This window comes from Canis aureus, chromosome 10, assembly GCF_053574225.1.
Source record: "Canis aureus isolate CA01 chromosome 10, VMU_Caureus_v.1.0, whole genome shotgun sequence".
Lineage (NCBI taxonomy): Eukaryota > Metazoa > Chordata > Mammalia > Carnivora > Canidae > Canis > Canis aureus.
The window spans coordinates 54,105,862-54,119,803 of record NC_135620.1 but is presented as its reverse complement, the minus strand read 5'-3'; the positions used below and the strand labels follow the sequence as shown (position 1 = coordinate 54,119,803).

At 40.2% G+C, this 13,942-nt stretch overlaps 1 protein-coding gene across 4 annotated transcripts in view; it reads right to left on the bottom strand.

Annotated features, from left to right (window-relative positions):
* NPR2 (natriuretic peptide receptor 2) overlaps window positions 1-13,942 on the bottom strand; it is a 58,086-nt gene that overhangs the window by 40,169 nt on the left and 3,975 nt on the right. The gene's annotated exons all lie outside the window — the stretch shown is intronic.

Sequence of the window (13,942 nt, the reverse complement as noted above, 5' to 3'; positions counted from 1 at the left end):
AAATAAAAATAATTAAAAAAAAAAAAAAGGTGGATGCTAGGGGTAATAGCAGACCACAAGAATCTGTCCTCACAGGTTTGACAACGGCAGGGTTAGCAGATGTGTTTTAACCATATGCTTTTTCTTTGGCAATGTGTGCAGCCAGGGACATTGGTAAAGCTGAAGCAAGCAGACATGGGTAAACAGTACCCTGCAGCTGAGTGAGCTGCTCAGGTATGCCACATGCCTCTAGCGTTTACCCTAACCTACCCAGATGGGCCCAATCAATCGCTCTTGGCAACAGGTACACAGGCCTGCATAATTCCACATTCAGTCCTGCCTCACCTCATCAAAGCTGGTAGATAAGCTGACTTGTACCTTCTACTCACATGAAGGTCTTATATATCTTCGTAGTTGCTGATAACACATCCTTCAGTAGTTCCCAACCAGTTTAACATAGTCAGATCTGATTATGTAAACAATCTTTTTTTTTTTTTTTTTAAGATTTCACTCATTTATCCATGAGAGACACAGAGAGAGAGAGAGAGGCAGAGACACAGGCAGAGAGAGAAGCAGGCCCCGCGCAGGGAGCCCGATGTGGGACTCGATCCTGGAACCCCGGGATCACACCCTGAGCCAAAGACAGATGCTCAACCGCTGAGCCACGTAAACAATCTTTAAGGTACTACTCCGATACTCTTGAATAAAAATTCTTCAGTCCCTAAGAGAGCCACTTCTCTCCTGCTTTTCTATTTGAGATAGATCTGGATATATATATATATATATATATATATATATATATATATATATATCTGCGAAGGGGACTTCGCAGCTGTAAGAAAAAGTTGGACTCCTTGAGCAAGATCTCCAGAGTAGTATTCTTTTGCCTGTGCTGCTTACTCTGCAATTGTGGCCTAACCCTGTGGCTGGTACAATTCTATGGTCTCTCCCAGCCTCAAATAGCCTGAGCAGTGCCTTCTGACAGAAAAAATTGCACTGTCTTCCCCTGGCACTATTTTTCTGAGTGGTTATGATGCCTATTACAGCCATCAGATGCTTGTACATTCAGTACAGATACCAAGAAACCCTTCATAGCCTCTGCACCAAGGGCTTCCCTACTCCCCCCAGGAAATGCCCCACATCTTGACCCCTTAGGTCAGACATTTTCAGTCTCACTGATGTCTCTTTCAAAATCTCTCTCCATTTAATGTCTGCATTTCTTTTTCTATTATCTAGTTCCAGTCTTACTAGCAAGAATGAGTACTATATTAATGATGTCTGCTATAGATATATGATACGGGAGTCACACCATGAATGCTATATGTAATGATCTTTAATCTCTTCTTCCTCACATCCATTAATTCAAATTAATCTGCCCTCTTTGCATCCATCAAAATCTTACTCATTTTTCAGAAGTGGTTCAATCTTTATTTCTTCCACAAAGGTCAACCTCAACCATAGTGATCTCAGCCTGCTCTGAATTAACACCACTTATTATCTGGTTATTAATATTTGTATTAGTTTATAAATGCTAATAGTAAATAACACTTATCACTGATATCTGAGATGGCTTGAAGAATGGTGGTATCATTAACACAAAGTATGACTGGCTTTCGGGGGCATATAATTGGTTTGTTACAGAAGATAATTGGTTCTCTATCAGGAAGGAGATTTAGGAGTTCTGTGAAGATACCAACAGTGAACTCTTTGGGCAAAAAGATATTATAAAAAATAGGATTGGAAAAAAAATAGGATTGGAGACAAAAACAAACTGTTTTGTTTAAGCCAAAGTCTGGTCATTTTATCTCAATAGTAACAGAAGCATGAAAAGTCACTTACTATGTTTTTCTATCCTGCACAGTTATAGCACTTCCCATATTGCACAATAGCTGGCCCTTTGCAGCTGATTCTCTTCTCTCTATAGATCAGTGGCCCTTTGTGGAGAGTGGTTACTGCTCTATCATACAGTGAGATTAAACAGATTGTCAAGGATCTGAAATATTCCTTTCAATTGAGGAATCGCAGATGGGGCAATAATATTTTCTTGACTTTGCCAAGCATACATGGATGCTAAAACACAACCTCTTCCACTAAAATGTAAACTCCATGGCACAAGGACACTGTCTAGGGTGATCATTACTGTATCTTAGTGCCTGACATGCAGATGGTACACATTTTACTAATGAATAGTTAATAAATATTAGATGAAGACAACAATACACAGAACAAAAGTTTAATATTTCTATTCTACGATATATCTTTTTTTAAGAGGATCACCTTTATTTCAGAATCTTCCTTTCTTACTGACTCTGTTATACAGTGAGGAAAGGCTAAGGAAGTGATCAAAATGGATAAAAAACATAAAAAGACCTAACATAAAAGTTAAAACTATAAAATTTCTAAATATAAAAGAAAACACAGGAGAAAATCTGTTATTTTGGTGTTAGCAAAGACTTCTTATGCAGGACAAAAAAAGCATTAACTGTACAAGAAAAAAAGCAAGAAATTAAACTTCACCAAAATTTAAAACTTCTGCTTTTCTTTTTTTTTTTTTAAGATTTTATTTATTTATTCATGAGAGACACAGACTGAGAGAGAGGCAGAGGTGCAGGCAGAGGGAGAAGCAGGCTCCATGCAGGGAGCCCGATGTGGGACTCGATCCCAGGACTCCAGGATCATGCCCTGGGCCGAAGGCAGGTGCTAAACTGCTGAGCTACCCAGGGATCCCAAACTTCTGCTTTTCAAATGACACTATAAGAAAAAAGGCAAGCTGACTAGGGGAAATATTTTCAATTCATGTACTCACACATATTCACAATTCATATACTCATTTGTATCCAGAATATATAAAGAACCCTTACAGCAACAAGACCACATTCCAATTTTTAAATAGGCAAAATATTTAAATAGACCTCACCAAATATGAGATATTGGTGGCAAATAAGCACATGAAATAAGCACATGCTCAGTATCATTAATCACTGGGGAAATGCAAATTAAAGCCACAATGAGACATCACTACACATCTACTAGCATGATTTTAAAAACTGGTACTGAGTGCTGATGGAGATCCAGAGCAACTGGAACTCTCACACAATGACGAGTGCACAGGCATTTTGGAAAACAGTTTGGCACTTTTTTTCTTTATCAGGTTAAACATTTACTTACCACAAGATCTAAGATTTCTCTCCTAAGTATTTATCCAAGAAAAATGCAAACATGTCTACAAAAATACTTGTGTGTGAATGTTCACAGCAGCTTCCAAAAAGTGGAAAACAACCTAAATGTCCAGCAGCAGATGAACGGATAAACTCAGTATCATTAATCGCTGAGGAAGTAATGAAATATGGCTTAGCAATAAAAAGGGATGGACTACTGATATACACAAAAGCATGAATGGATATTAAAAACATAATGGGGGATCCCTGGGTGGCGCAGCGGTTTGGCGCCTGCCTTTGGCCCAGGGCGCGATCCTGGAGACCCGGGATCGAATCCCACATCGGGCTCCCGGTGCATGGAGCCTGCTTCTCCCTCTGCCTGTGTCTCTGCCTCTCTCTCTCTCTCTCTCTCTCTCTCTGTGTGACTATCATAAATAAATAAAAAATTAAACATAAATAAATAAAATAGAATATGCTAGCTCTTTAAAAAAATAATAATAAAAAAAATAAATAAATAAAAACATAATGGTGGGGATCCCTGGGTGGCGCAGCGGTTTGGCGCCTGCCTTTGGCCCAGGGCGCGATCCTGGAGACCTGGGATCGAATCCCACGTCGGGCTCCCGGTGCATGGAGCCTGCTTCTCCCTCTGCCTGTGTCTCTGCGCCTCTCTCTCTCTCTCTGTGGCTATCATAAATAAATAAAAATTAAAAAAAAAAACATAATGGTGAATTAAAGAAGCCAAGAACAGGACCCATACTGTATGATTCCATTTATATGAAGCTCTACAATAGGCAAAACTGATCTATGATGATATAAATCTGATCAGTGGATGTCTGGGGGAGTGGAGTGAGGGGAGACGGATTGCAAAGGAGAACAAGGGAATTGGTTGGGGAGGGGTTTAACACATTTCTACAGTCTGGGAGCATGAGTATATAGGTGCAAACATCTGCCAAAACTCACTACATTGTACACTTAAAACACATACATCATCTTATTCATAAATTATATTTCCATAAAGTTGAAAAAACAATTATTTTGCAGTAGTTAAGGAGTTACTTAGGTATTTTTTGTTACCAATAGTTAAGAGTGAATTTGCACACCCTCTCATGATTAACCCAATCAAGTCCATTTTTTAAAAGGATTTTATTTATTTATGTGAGAGAGAGAGAGAGTGAGTGGGTGAGAGAAGGAAAGAGAATCTGAAGCAGACTCTACAGTGAATGAAGAGCCCAATGCGGGGCTCAATCCCACAACCTCGAGATCATGACTTGAGCCAAAACCAAGAGTCAGATGTTTAACCAACTGAACTACCCAGGTGCCCCAACCCAAGTCAATTTTTAAAAAATCAGGCCTAAGCAATGATAACAGTTGGAAAAAAGCTTTTTCTTTTCTTTTTTTTTAAGATTTTATTTATTTGAGAGCGAGAGAGGGAACATAAGCAGGAGGAGGGATACAGGGAAAGAGAAAAACAGACTCCCCACTGAGCAGGGAGCTCAATGCAGGGCTCCATCCCAGGACCTCGGGATCATGACCTGAGCTGAAGGCAGACACTTAACCAACTGAACCACCCAGGGACCCCATGAAAGCTATTTTTTTTATCAGAAGGTTAATGCTTCAAAAGTGAAGAATCCCCTCTGTAGGAAAATAAAACACTTCTAATACATACTCTAACTGGGGCTTGGACCTTCCAAAGAGGGTGGAGAATCATCTGGTATGTGTGTTGGCAGGGACACATACACACCCACAGGAGATGGGCAGAAATGACTCCCTGGCCACTCTCTATATGGCATAGGGGAAGAATGGCTCCACCATCAGAGAAGCAGGTGGTTAGAACCGCCAGATGGATAGTTTTTATTTGTAACTTGACTTATGTTTATTATGATCATTTTTCAAGTGGTCAGACACTGAAAAGGATCTCATGTAAACACAGGAAGGGCAAAAAGCAAAGTAAAACCTGCCTACTGCCCTCTTTGCCTGACTCATCTCGTACTTCTCTCCTTCATCCCCTGAACTGTCTGCACCTCAATCTCTATCTAGTAAATGCTAATACCACACCAGAGGACTTGGGTTAAGTCAAAAGTAAAGAAAGCTCTAGGATGGAGGTGTAGGTAAGAAGTGAGGGGAGGGGTAATGAATTCAAAGGAACATTTGTGCTTTCTCGTTGCCAGCATCCATGCCCCCTTCCTAAGAGTATTCTGATATCATTTCAGGCAATTACCTCTTCTGTTCTGTGTATGCCTTTCTTGGAAGAAGAAAATCAGGTTTTCCCTCCCTCCAAGGGAGAGAAACCAGGGACTTTCTCGGGGAGGGATGGGGTCTTTCTCCCAGACCCTTTCTCTATATATCCTGATAGGGCCATAGATGGCCCTTGATTTAAACTTAGCCAATCAAATGATCTCCTGGCACTTCACTTCTTTAGCAGAGTGATGCAAGAAGCAAAGAAATGATTGGCGATGGATTCAAGCAAGACAGTTGAGCAGCTCCTGCCCTGTCAGCACCAAGCCTGCTTCCTCAGGTTACCCTTCTACCCAGTGAGGCTCTCCGCAGTGGAAAAATATTTTAAATCCCCCTTCCTCTACTACCCCCATTGTTTTTCAACCCCCACACCCCCTTAGAGTTAATGTCTGTTATCAGTTTGGTAGATTTTCTTCCAGAAAAGTTCTATACATCTCATTCTTGTTTTTAAACAAATGCATGTATGTGTCATATAAATTGGACATGACCCATATTGTTATGCAACTTGCTGTTTATGAGCTTCAATCTTCTATTTCTTTTGCATCTTCTCATCATGCCTGATTAAAACTGTCCACACAAAAATTCTGCCAAAATTGGTGTTTAGTAGAAGTAGGGTGGGACTCAGTCAATCTCATTGTTTTACATGCCGCCTTAATTATCCATAATATGATGGATTTGGGCAAAAGTTCAGCTAGTTGCACAATGGGGATACTGAAGAATACTAACAATGTGTCAAGCTGAAAGTTCTTCTAGGCAATACAAAGAAGGTTAAGCAGGGAAATCCCATGGTAAAGACAAGGTTTCAAGGATAACATGGCAACCATGTATATAACATAGACCAGGAGTAGGAGAGATTAGAGAGTAGGGAGACTAGCTCAGGGGCTAACAGAAGATAGATCTGAGGAAATAAAATTCCTGATTATAGTGGGGCCAGATAAATGGAGAGAAACTTTTACCAAATTATAAAAAATTAGACTAGTAGAGTGGGAGACTAGGATTAGAAGGGCTAAATTTGAATTCTGACTCTGAAATGTATTAGCTGTGTGACCTCTGCTCCCTATCTGTTTCTCTGTCCATAAAATGTAGAATTTAGAATATTGGGGCTTTTACAATTTTTTTCCCAGTGGAACCCCCCCCCCCCTTTTTTTTTCTGAGAGAAAAACAAGGCAAGATTGTTCTGGCTGAAGCATAGGTAAAGGGCTTGGAGCCTCAGCTAGCCTCCATTTCACTTCTCTCAGCCACCTCTGAGGCATTCTTGAGGAATCTCCAGAGGGCTAGGGAACAACATTTGAGAAATTCCTAAAGACTCTACTACTGACTCTAATATTCAATGACTCAAGGGGGTAAACTTGGCAGAGGTGCCTAGGGAAACAGTAATGACTTTAAGAGTTGCCACAGAATCATATGATAGAAAGGATAAACTGACCTCCAATAAATTTGCCTGCTTTTCCTTCCAGGCCAAACTCAATTTAATGTCCCAAATCTCATCCAAACCTTGTGCAAGCGGTAATCTAACCTCCACATAAACAATACAGTCACAAATAGTTCACTGCCTAACAATTCAGTTTGTTCCAATTTGAGATCCACCAAATAATCAAATAGTCTTCCTTACTAAACCAAAGTCTCTCTATCACTGTCATCTGAAATAAAGGTCCTGGGGCACCTGAGTGGATCAGTGGTTAAACGTCTGCCTTTGGCTCAGGGTGTGATCTCGGGGTCCTGGGATTGAGTCCCACTCAGGCTCCCCTCAGGGACCCTGCTTCTCCCTTTGCCTATGTCTCTGCCTCTCTCTGTGTGTCTCTCATGAGTCAATGAAAAAATCTTTTAAAAAATGAAATAGGGGATCCCTGGGTGGCTCGGCAATTTAGCGCCTGCCTTTGGCGCAGGGTGTGATCCTGGAGATCTGGGATCGAGTCCCGCTTTGGGCTCCCAGCATGGAGCCTGCTTCTCCCTCTGCCTGTGTCTCTGCGTGTGTGTCTCTCTCTCTATGTCTACCATGAATGAATCAATAAATAAATCTTTTTAAAAAATGAAATAAATGTCCTTATTCTACCTTCTGGACCTAAAGCAACTAAATCTAGCACCTCCTCCACAGGAGAATCCTTTAACTGTTTGAAAAGAGCTATCAAGTTTCCTTTATTATTCTTTATTCTCTCTTGCTCTGACCTGCCAAGATGCTCCATGGAGGTGGCCTATTCTGGTTCTGGGTCAATTCAACATTTTCTAAGCATCTAAGAGCTTAGATGTGCAAGTAGATTTTCATTTATTTGTGACTTTAAAGACTTAATCAGAGGGGCACCTGGGTGGCTCAGTCAGTCACTGGGCATCTGCCTTCGGCTCAGGTCATGGTCCCAGGGTCCTGGGATCGAAGCCTGAATCAAGCTCCCTGCTCAGTGGGGAGTCTGCTTCTCCCTTTCTCTCCGCTCCTCCCTGCTGCTTGTGCTTGTTCTCTCTCTCTCTCTCTCTGTCAAATAAATAAACAAACAAATAAATAAATAAAATCTTAAAAAGAAAAGATGTCATCAAACCAGATGATCTTTCTTAAAACAAATGACTAGCTTTATAGTGAAATGTAAATAGAGCTCAAATTCATTATCTGGTAACTATTCTTTTCTTGCTAAACATTAGCTGCTCCAATTTATCAGGAATAGATTGCTTAGTCTTTTGACCCACAGCTAATTGTGAAAAAATCTATCCAGGGATCCAAAAGGACCTAAGACTCAAGGTCCACTGAGGGGACTATAAATAATAGAAATAAGTTTAGCATCCTTACTTCAAAACCTATAATCCCTTGGGATCCCTGGGTGGCGCAGCAGTTTGGCGCCTGCCTTTGGTCCAGGGCGTGATCCTGGAGACCTGGGATCGAATCCCACATCGGGCTCCCGGTGCATGGAACCTGCTTCTCCCTCTGCCTGTGTCTCTGCCTATCTCTCTCTCTCTCTCTCTCTCTCTCTCTCTCTCTCTGTGACTATCATAAATAAATAAGAAAATTAAAAAGAAATTTTTTTAAAAACCTATAATCCCATTAACTCTCAGGGGAATATAATTCTCACCAGTATAAAATTCAATTATCACCAAGGTGACGTGGAATATTATCAATGTTAGTAAGAAAGCTTCATCACCATTCTCCATGCCACGCACTGCATATTCTACCACCAGGTCTATAAAATCAGGATCTGTGACTTGGGCCTGGGTATCAGCCAGTCTGGGTAGTTTGGGGATGGGACGGGAAGTAGAAAGTATGACTGAGTCCCTAGGGAGAAATCAAGCTGGTAGAGCCATAGTCCATGATGCCTGTGGGAGTGCAGAGCCTTTATGGTTTCCTGTGCCCCAGTTGTCCTGGTAACCTGAGGCCTCCTTATTTGTGTTGGCATCATGGGGCCAGGAGCGGAAGCAAAGCTGGAGCATTAGCAAGATTTGCAGGAAAAAAATGTGGGTAATGCAGCAGTTATGCCACAGGAAGGTCAAGGCTAGGGCATAAGAATTACCTGGTTAGGCGTGAAGTGGGGATAGTGTCTTATAAAAATCAGATCTCCAGATTCTACTTCTTCCAATGTTTCTGATTCAATAGGTCTAGGATGAGCTCAAAAACCTGCAATTTTAAGAAGTTATCTCCTACAAAGTAAGACAAAGACCTACTTTGGAAACCCAGGCTAAGCAAACAAATTAGCAGTCAGAGAGAAGAAGTATAACCACCTATCAATTTCAGAAAGCCCATATTCTAGCACAGTTGTTCTCAATGTGAGCAGGATGGGAGGGTAGATTTTGCCTTCCAGGGAGACAGTTGGCAATATCTGGAGACATTTTTGGTTGTCACAGTGGAGGTCAGGGATGGTGCTAAACATCCTACAGTTCACAGGACTGGCCCCCAACAAAGGATTATCCAACCCAAAATGTCAGTGCCATGGTTGAGGATATTCTATCCTTCAACCCCATCACCCCAAACCACTTAAATCAGTGCTACATAAATAGTTTTAGACCACAGTACAGAGAATTACATGAGGACTCCTGGAACAAATGAGACCCCAAAAATAACTTTTTTAAAAAAAGAAGTGAATGTTCTTAAAGATATGAATAAGGAAGAGACTAGAACAACAGACAACAGGGGTGCCTGGCTGGCTCAGTCAGCAGAGCATGTGACTCTTGATCTCAGGGTCATGAGTTCAAGCCCCACATTGGGCACAGAGCCCACTTAAAAACAAAAAACAAACAAAAGGGATCCCTGGGTGGCGCAGCGGTTTGGCGCCTGCATTTGGCCCAGGGCGTGATCCTGGAGACCCGGGATCGAGTCCCACATCAGGCTCCCGGTGGGTGCATGGAGCCTGCTTCTCCCTCTGCCTGTGTCTCTGCCTCTCTCTCTCTCTGTGACTATCATAGATAAATAAATAAATAAATAAATAAATAAATAAATAAATAAATAAATAAATATAAAAAAAACAAACAAACAAAAATTAGAACAAAAAACAATAAAGGGAGGGAGGTATGAACAATGATGATGAGCCAAGAAGTTAATCAAGGGAGGATGAGGCACTAGGTGGCAAGAGTGGGCAGTGAATGCACTCCCTCAATGGATGCAGCCTCTCTTCACATGCAAAAAATTGGCAAAGATAAATCTATTAAAAATAACATATGCAAAATGAAAAATGAAAGGAAAATGGATAAAGGAACTGTGAAGAGAGGAGCTTTAGGACACATCAAGCATAGATCTGGAGTAAAAGAAGGGAATAAAGATTCTTCTGTAAAAGCATACTAAATAAAGACTAGCAATGATAAGAAAATGAGAGGACTCCTAGAAGCAGGTCAGGAATTGTGTGAGAAAGGAAAAAAAAAAAATTAATATGACCTTTGGCCCTAATTTGCCCCCCACCCCAACCCCACCCCAAGAAAGATGGGTCTGGAAAAAGTTCATTGATTTTACCATGCAGACATAATGAAAGGAAAGGGAAGTTGGAGAAAGAGGAGCACACCTAAGAACTCTTCTCAAAGAGAAGAGAGAACAGGGTGGTGCTCAAAGAGAATGGAGGAGTAAAGCTCAAAGAGAAGGAGAAAAGATGTTTTGGGGAAAGAAGGGAAAAGATGAAGGAGAAATTTGGTAGCCACTTAATGGAGAGGAACTTTAGGGACTCCTCCTCTTTGGGAAAAAGAAATTAAATGAGGGATTTTTTAAAGCATTGTTTTGAGGATATGAAAAATGAGATATACCTGCTACCCCTTCTAAGGAACCTTCAGTAAAAAGTGACATTACTCATCAGGGCTTTGGGGATTGGGTCTGCATTTTTTCTCAGTTGTGACAACATATAAGACTGGCCTATAGGCAGATCAAGAACCCATTTACACACATTTTTACCATGTTTGAAGTGACCATAAGCTTTCTGCAGCAGTCAAAAGACAGTCATATGACAATATACTAACTCCCAAAGTTTAGAGCTGTACTAACACAAGTCACTCACCTCATGGGGCTATTTAAATTTAAATTAAAATTTCATTTCATTTCTAGTCACAGTAGCTCTATTTCAAGTGCTCAAAAGCCACATGTGACTAGTAGCTACTGATTAGATAGGACTGGTCAAGAACATTTCCATCATCACAGAAAGTTCTATTGGACAGTGCTGGAATGAAGAAAAAAGCTTAAAATAAATAACAAAAACAAACCCTTTTCAAATCTTTAAGGAGCGACCACATTGAAAAACAAGTACATTTTTTCCATATTGTTTCAAAAGGCAGAATTAAGAGGAAAAATGAAATGCCATTACATGATAGATTTCAGCTTACCAATCCTCTAGTACCTAAAGCCAGATAACAAACAGTAGAAGGGTAGCCTCCAACCGCAGGAGGAAGTAACTCATTTCATTCAGTACACATAGTCAAGCAAAAACCAGATCATCCTTCAGAAATAACAAAGAACTAGCTGCCTTCTAAGTATCTAGCTTTGAGTCTATAATTTAAAAAAAAGAATAATTTACAAATAAGATAAAAGAGAGAAATAGAGAGTCATAATTAGAATTTTAAAAGTCACTACTGTCACCAGTAGATTATAGAGCAGGCAGGAACAACGAAAACACATAAGTGGACATGGAGTTTAGTCAAAATTAATGGTGGTTAGTTCAGGGTTAATTATTGGTGATGCGGGCTATCATGAATGTAATGATTTGTAAGGAGAAAAAAATTACACGAACATGTTAAGAATGGTTCCAATGGGGCAGAGACAAGTAGGAAAACTTCAACATGGATGGATTATCAACGGAAACTTAACCATTCTTGATATCAGTACTAGAACCAGAGAATCTTCTAAATTCTCTGACAGAGAGAATACCAGGCAATCTGAGTATAGCAATCAAATGTTCTTGGGACTCTGGCCCACTCATCCCATTCTCCTGCCATTCACCACAGTCTCATTTGTCATCTCACTCAACTCCTGAAACTCAGTCTCCTTCACATAATCTCCTCACCTGCACAGGAACAGCTCCTCTCATCTTCATCTCAATACAGAATGGCAAACGATGAGGTCTCTTAATCTTTTATCCTAGCTATGAACTTACCCATCCTCATCTTCTAACCCAAAATGTACTTGATTATAATGCAATATACCAAATATATATTCATATACATATACTGACTTGTTATATTACCTATGCATTTTAGCATATACGCGTATAAGAGAGAATTCAAGCACCCACATGTGATAACATCCATTGTTGGTTAAAGCACTGAGGAATCTGGTGCCAGAATTGTGAAATTCACTATTCAGTGCCTAGCATAACACCAAACTTAAGTGGGGTCATTCAATGGACTCCATAATTGACCATGTCATGCTTCTGGATGCAAAATATCAGAAGAGACTGAAGTAGATGTAAATTTGAAAACTTTTATTGTAGCAGGAAATACAGTGAAACATCAGTGTCTTAGAGGAAGAAGAGCTTAATCATAAGGGAAAGGTTGAAGCCTTGGTGAAAGCAAGCATAAGAGTTTACAAACAGTCCAAAATCAGAAAAAAGGTTAAGAGAAGAGGAAGGAAGACAGAAGTACATCATGCAGAATAAATAAAATCCAATCTTTAAAACAACAAAAAAAAAAACAACAAAAAACAAAACAAACAAACAAACAAAAAAACATAAGGTCTTACCAAAGAGAAAGGAGGAAAAGAAAAGATTTCAACAAGAGAGTTTTAAAGATGGAAAAGAGCCAGAAAGGGCTGTAGGCTTAAAAAAAAAAAAAAAAAAAAAAAATCAATGAAGAAGTAGTGGTGTATGTTGGCAAAGAAAAGTGTAGAGTTGAGGGGAAGGAGAGAATTTATGGTAGAGGAAGTTAGTGTGAAGTTTTCCTCTAAATATGCCCAGCAGAGCTAAGAAGGAATGAAGGTAAAAGCCACTGGGAATAAGGTAGGGCTGAGGCTGAGACAGCACAGGAGAAAGCATCAGGGCCCAAAGTAGGAAATTCCTTTTTTTTTTTTTTTTTTTTTTCAAAATTAACTGACCCAGATTTTCTTGTTTGGGGCCAAAAGCAACTGCAAGATTTAAAGATCTTTAAAATAAATTATAAAGATCCTAATCCTTTGGCCCAAGATAAATAAACTATAAAGACCATGACAGAATTAGTGTCAGTTTCTGAGACAAGTACCAAATACCATTGTAGAGTTGATTTTAGAACCCAGACTAATAAGTGCTGTTACAGAAATGCTACATGTAAATAAAACACCTTTAGCTTTCTCTTTTTATCAGCCACAGGGTAAATATAGAAACTTCATAGTTACATAGATGTCCACAGAAGATAATAAGTAACCTAATATACATGGTAAAACCAGTAATTTGTCTTTGTATACTGTAGCCCAATGCCCCATCCCAAGAAATGTTTTACTTGGTTCAGGATTCACAGGACAGGCTACAGGGCTGCACAGAAGAAAGTTAAGGTTAAAAATAAAGACCATAAGATAAATGAGATGTGTTGTGCTGATACAGAACTTAGGCATTAGAAACACAGAATTCACTCGTCAGTGAGGGGTAAATGGCACAAAAGTATGACAATGCCATATAACTCATCTTGATAGCTCCGTTGTGAGTTCTAAATCAAATATTGATTCAGATTTTTCAACTTTTCTATTTTTAAAATGTCAACATTTAATTGTTTGATAAATGGAGTTATGCGACTTTAAATGACTATTAAAAATAGCATATCAATGCCTGATTCTTTGGCAAAGACGGGAGAGCAGGCAGTAAGTACTGTTTAGACACAGATAACCTCACCTTTAAGTCATTCACTTCTTTTCTTGCTCAGAGCCCATTGATTCTACCTGCGAGGCCATATCCAAATTCCTGATGCCAGCATTCAAAGCCTTTAAGGACCTGGCCACAACAGTACCTCTATGACCCTAAGTCCCACTACTCCCAAAACCTACCCTCCACTGCCCCAGAGCGCACAGATCTCTGGACGACCTTATCTCTGGTCATTTCCACCTTCCTACCTGATGTGGAAGTCTCCTTCCATCTACAGGGTCTTGCTCGCCAGGGCCTACACCGGCGCTGCGGTGCTCCAGCACTCCAGTCGACCGCGCCCGCTCCACAGCCCCGCACTCT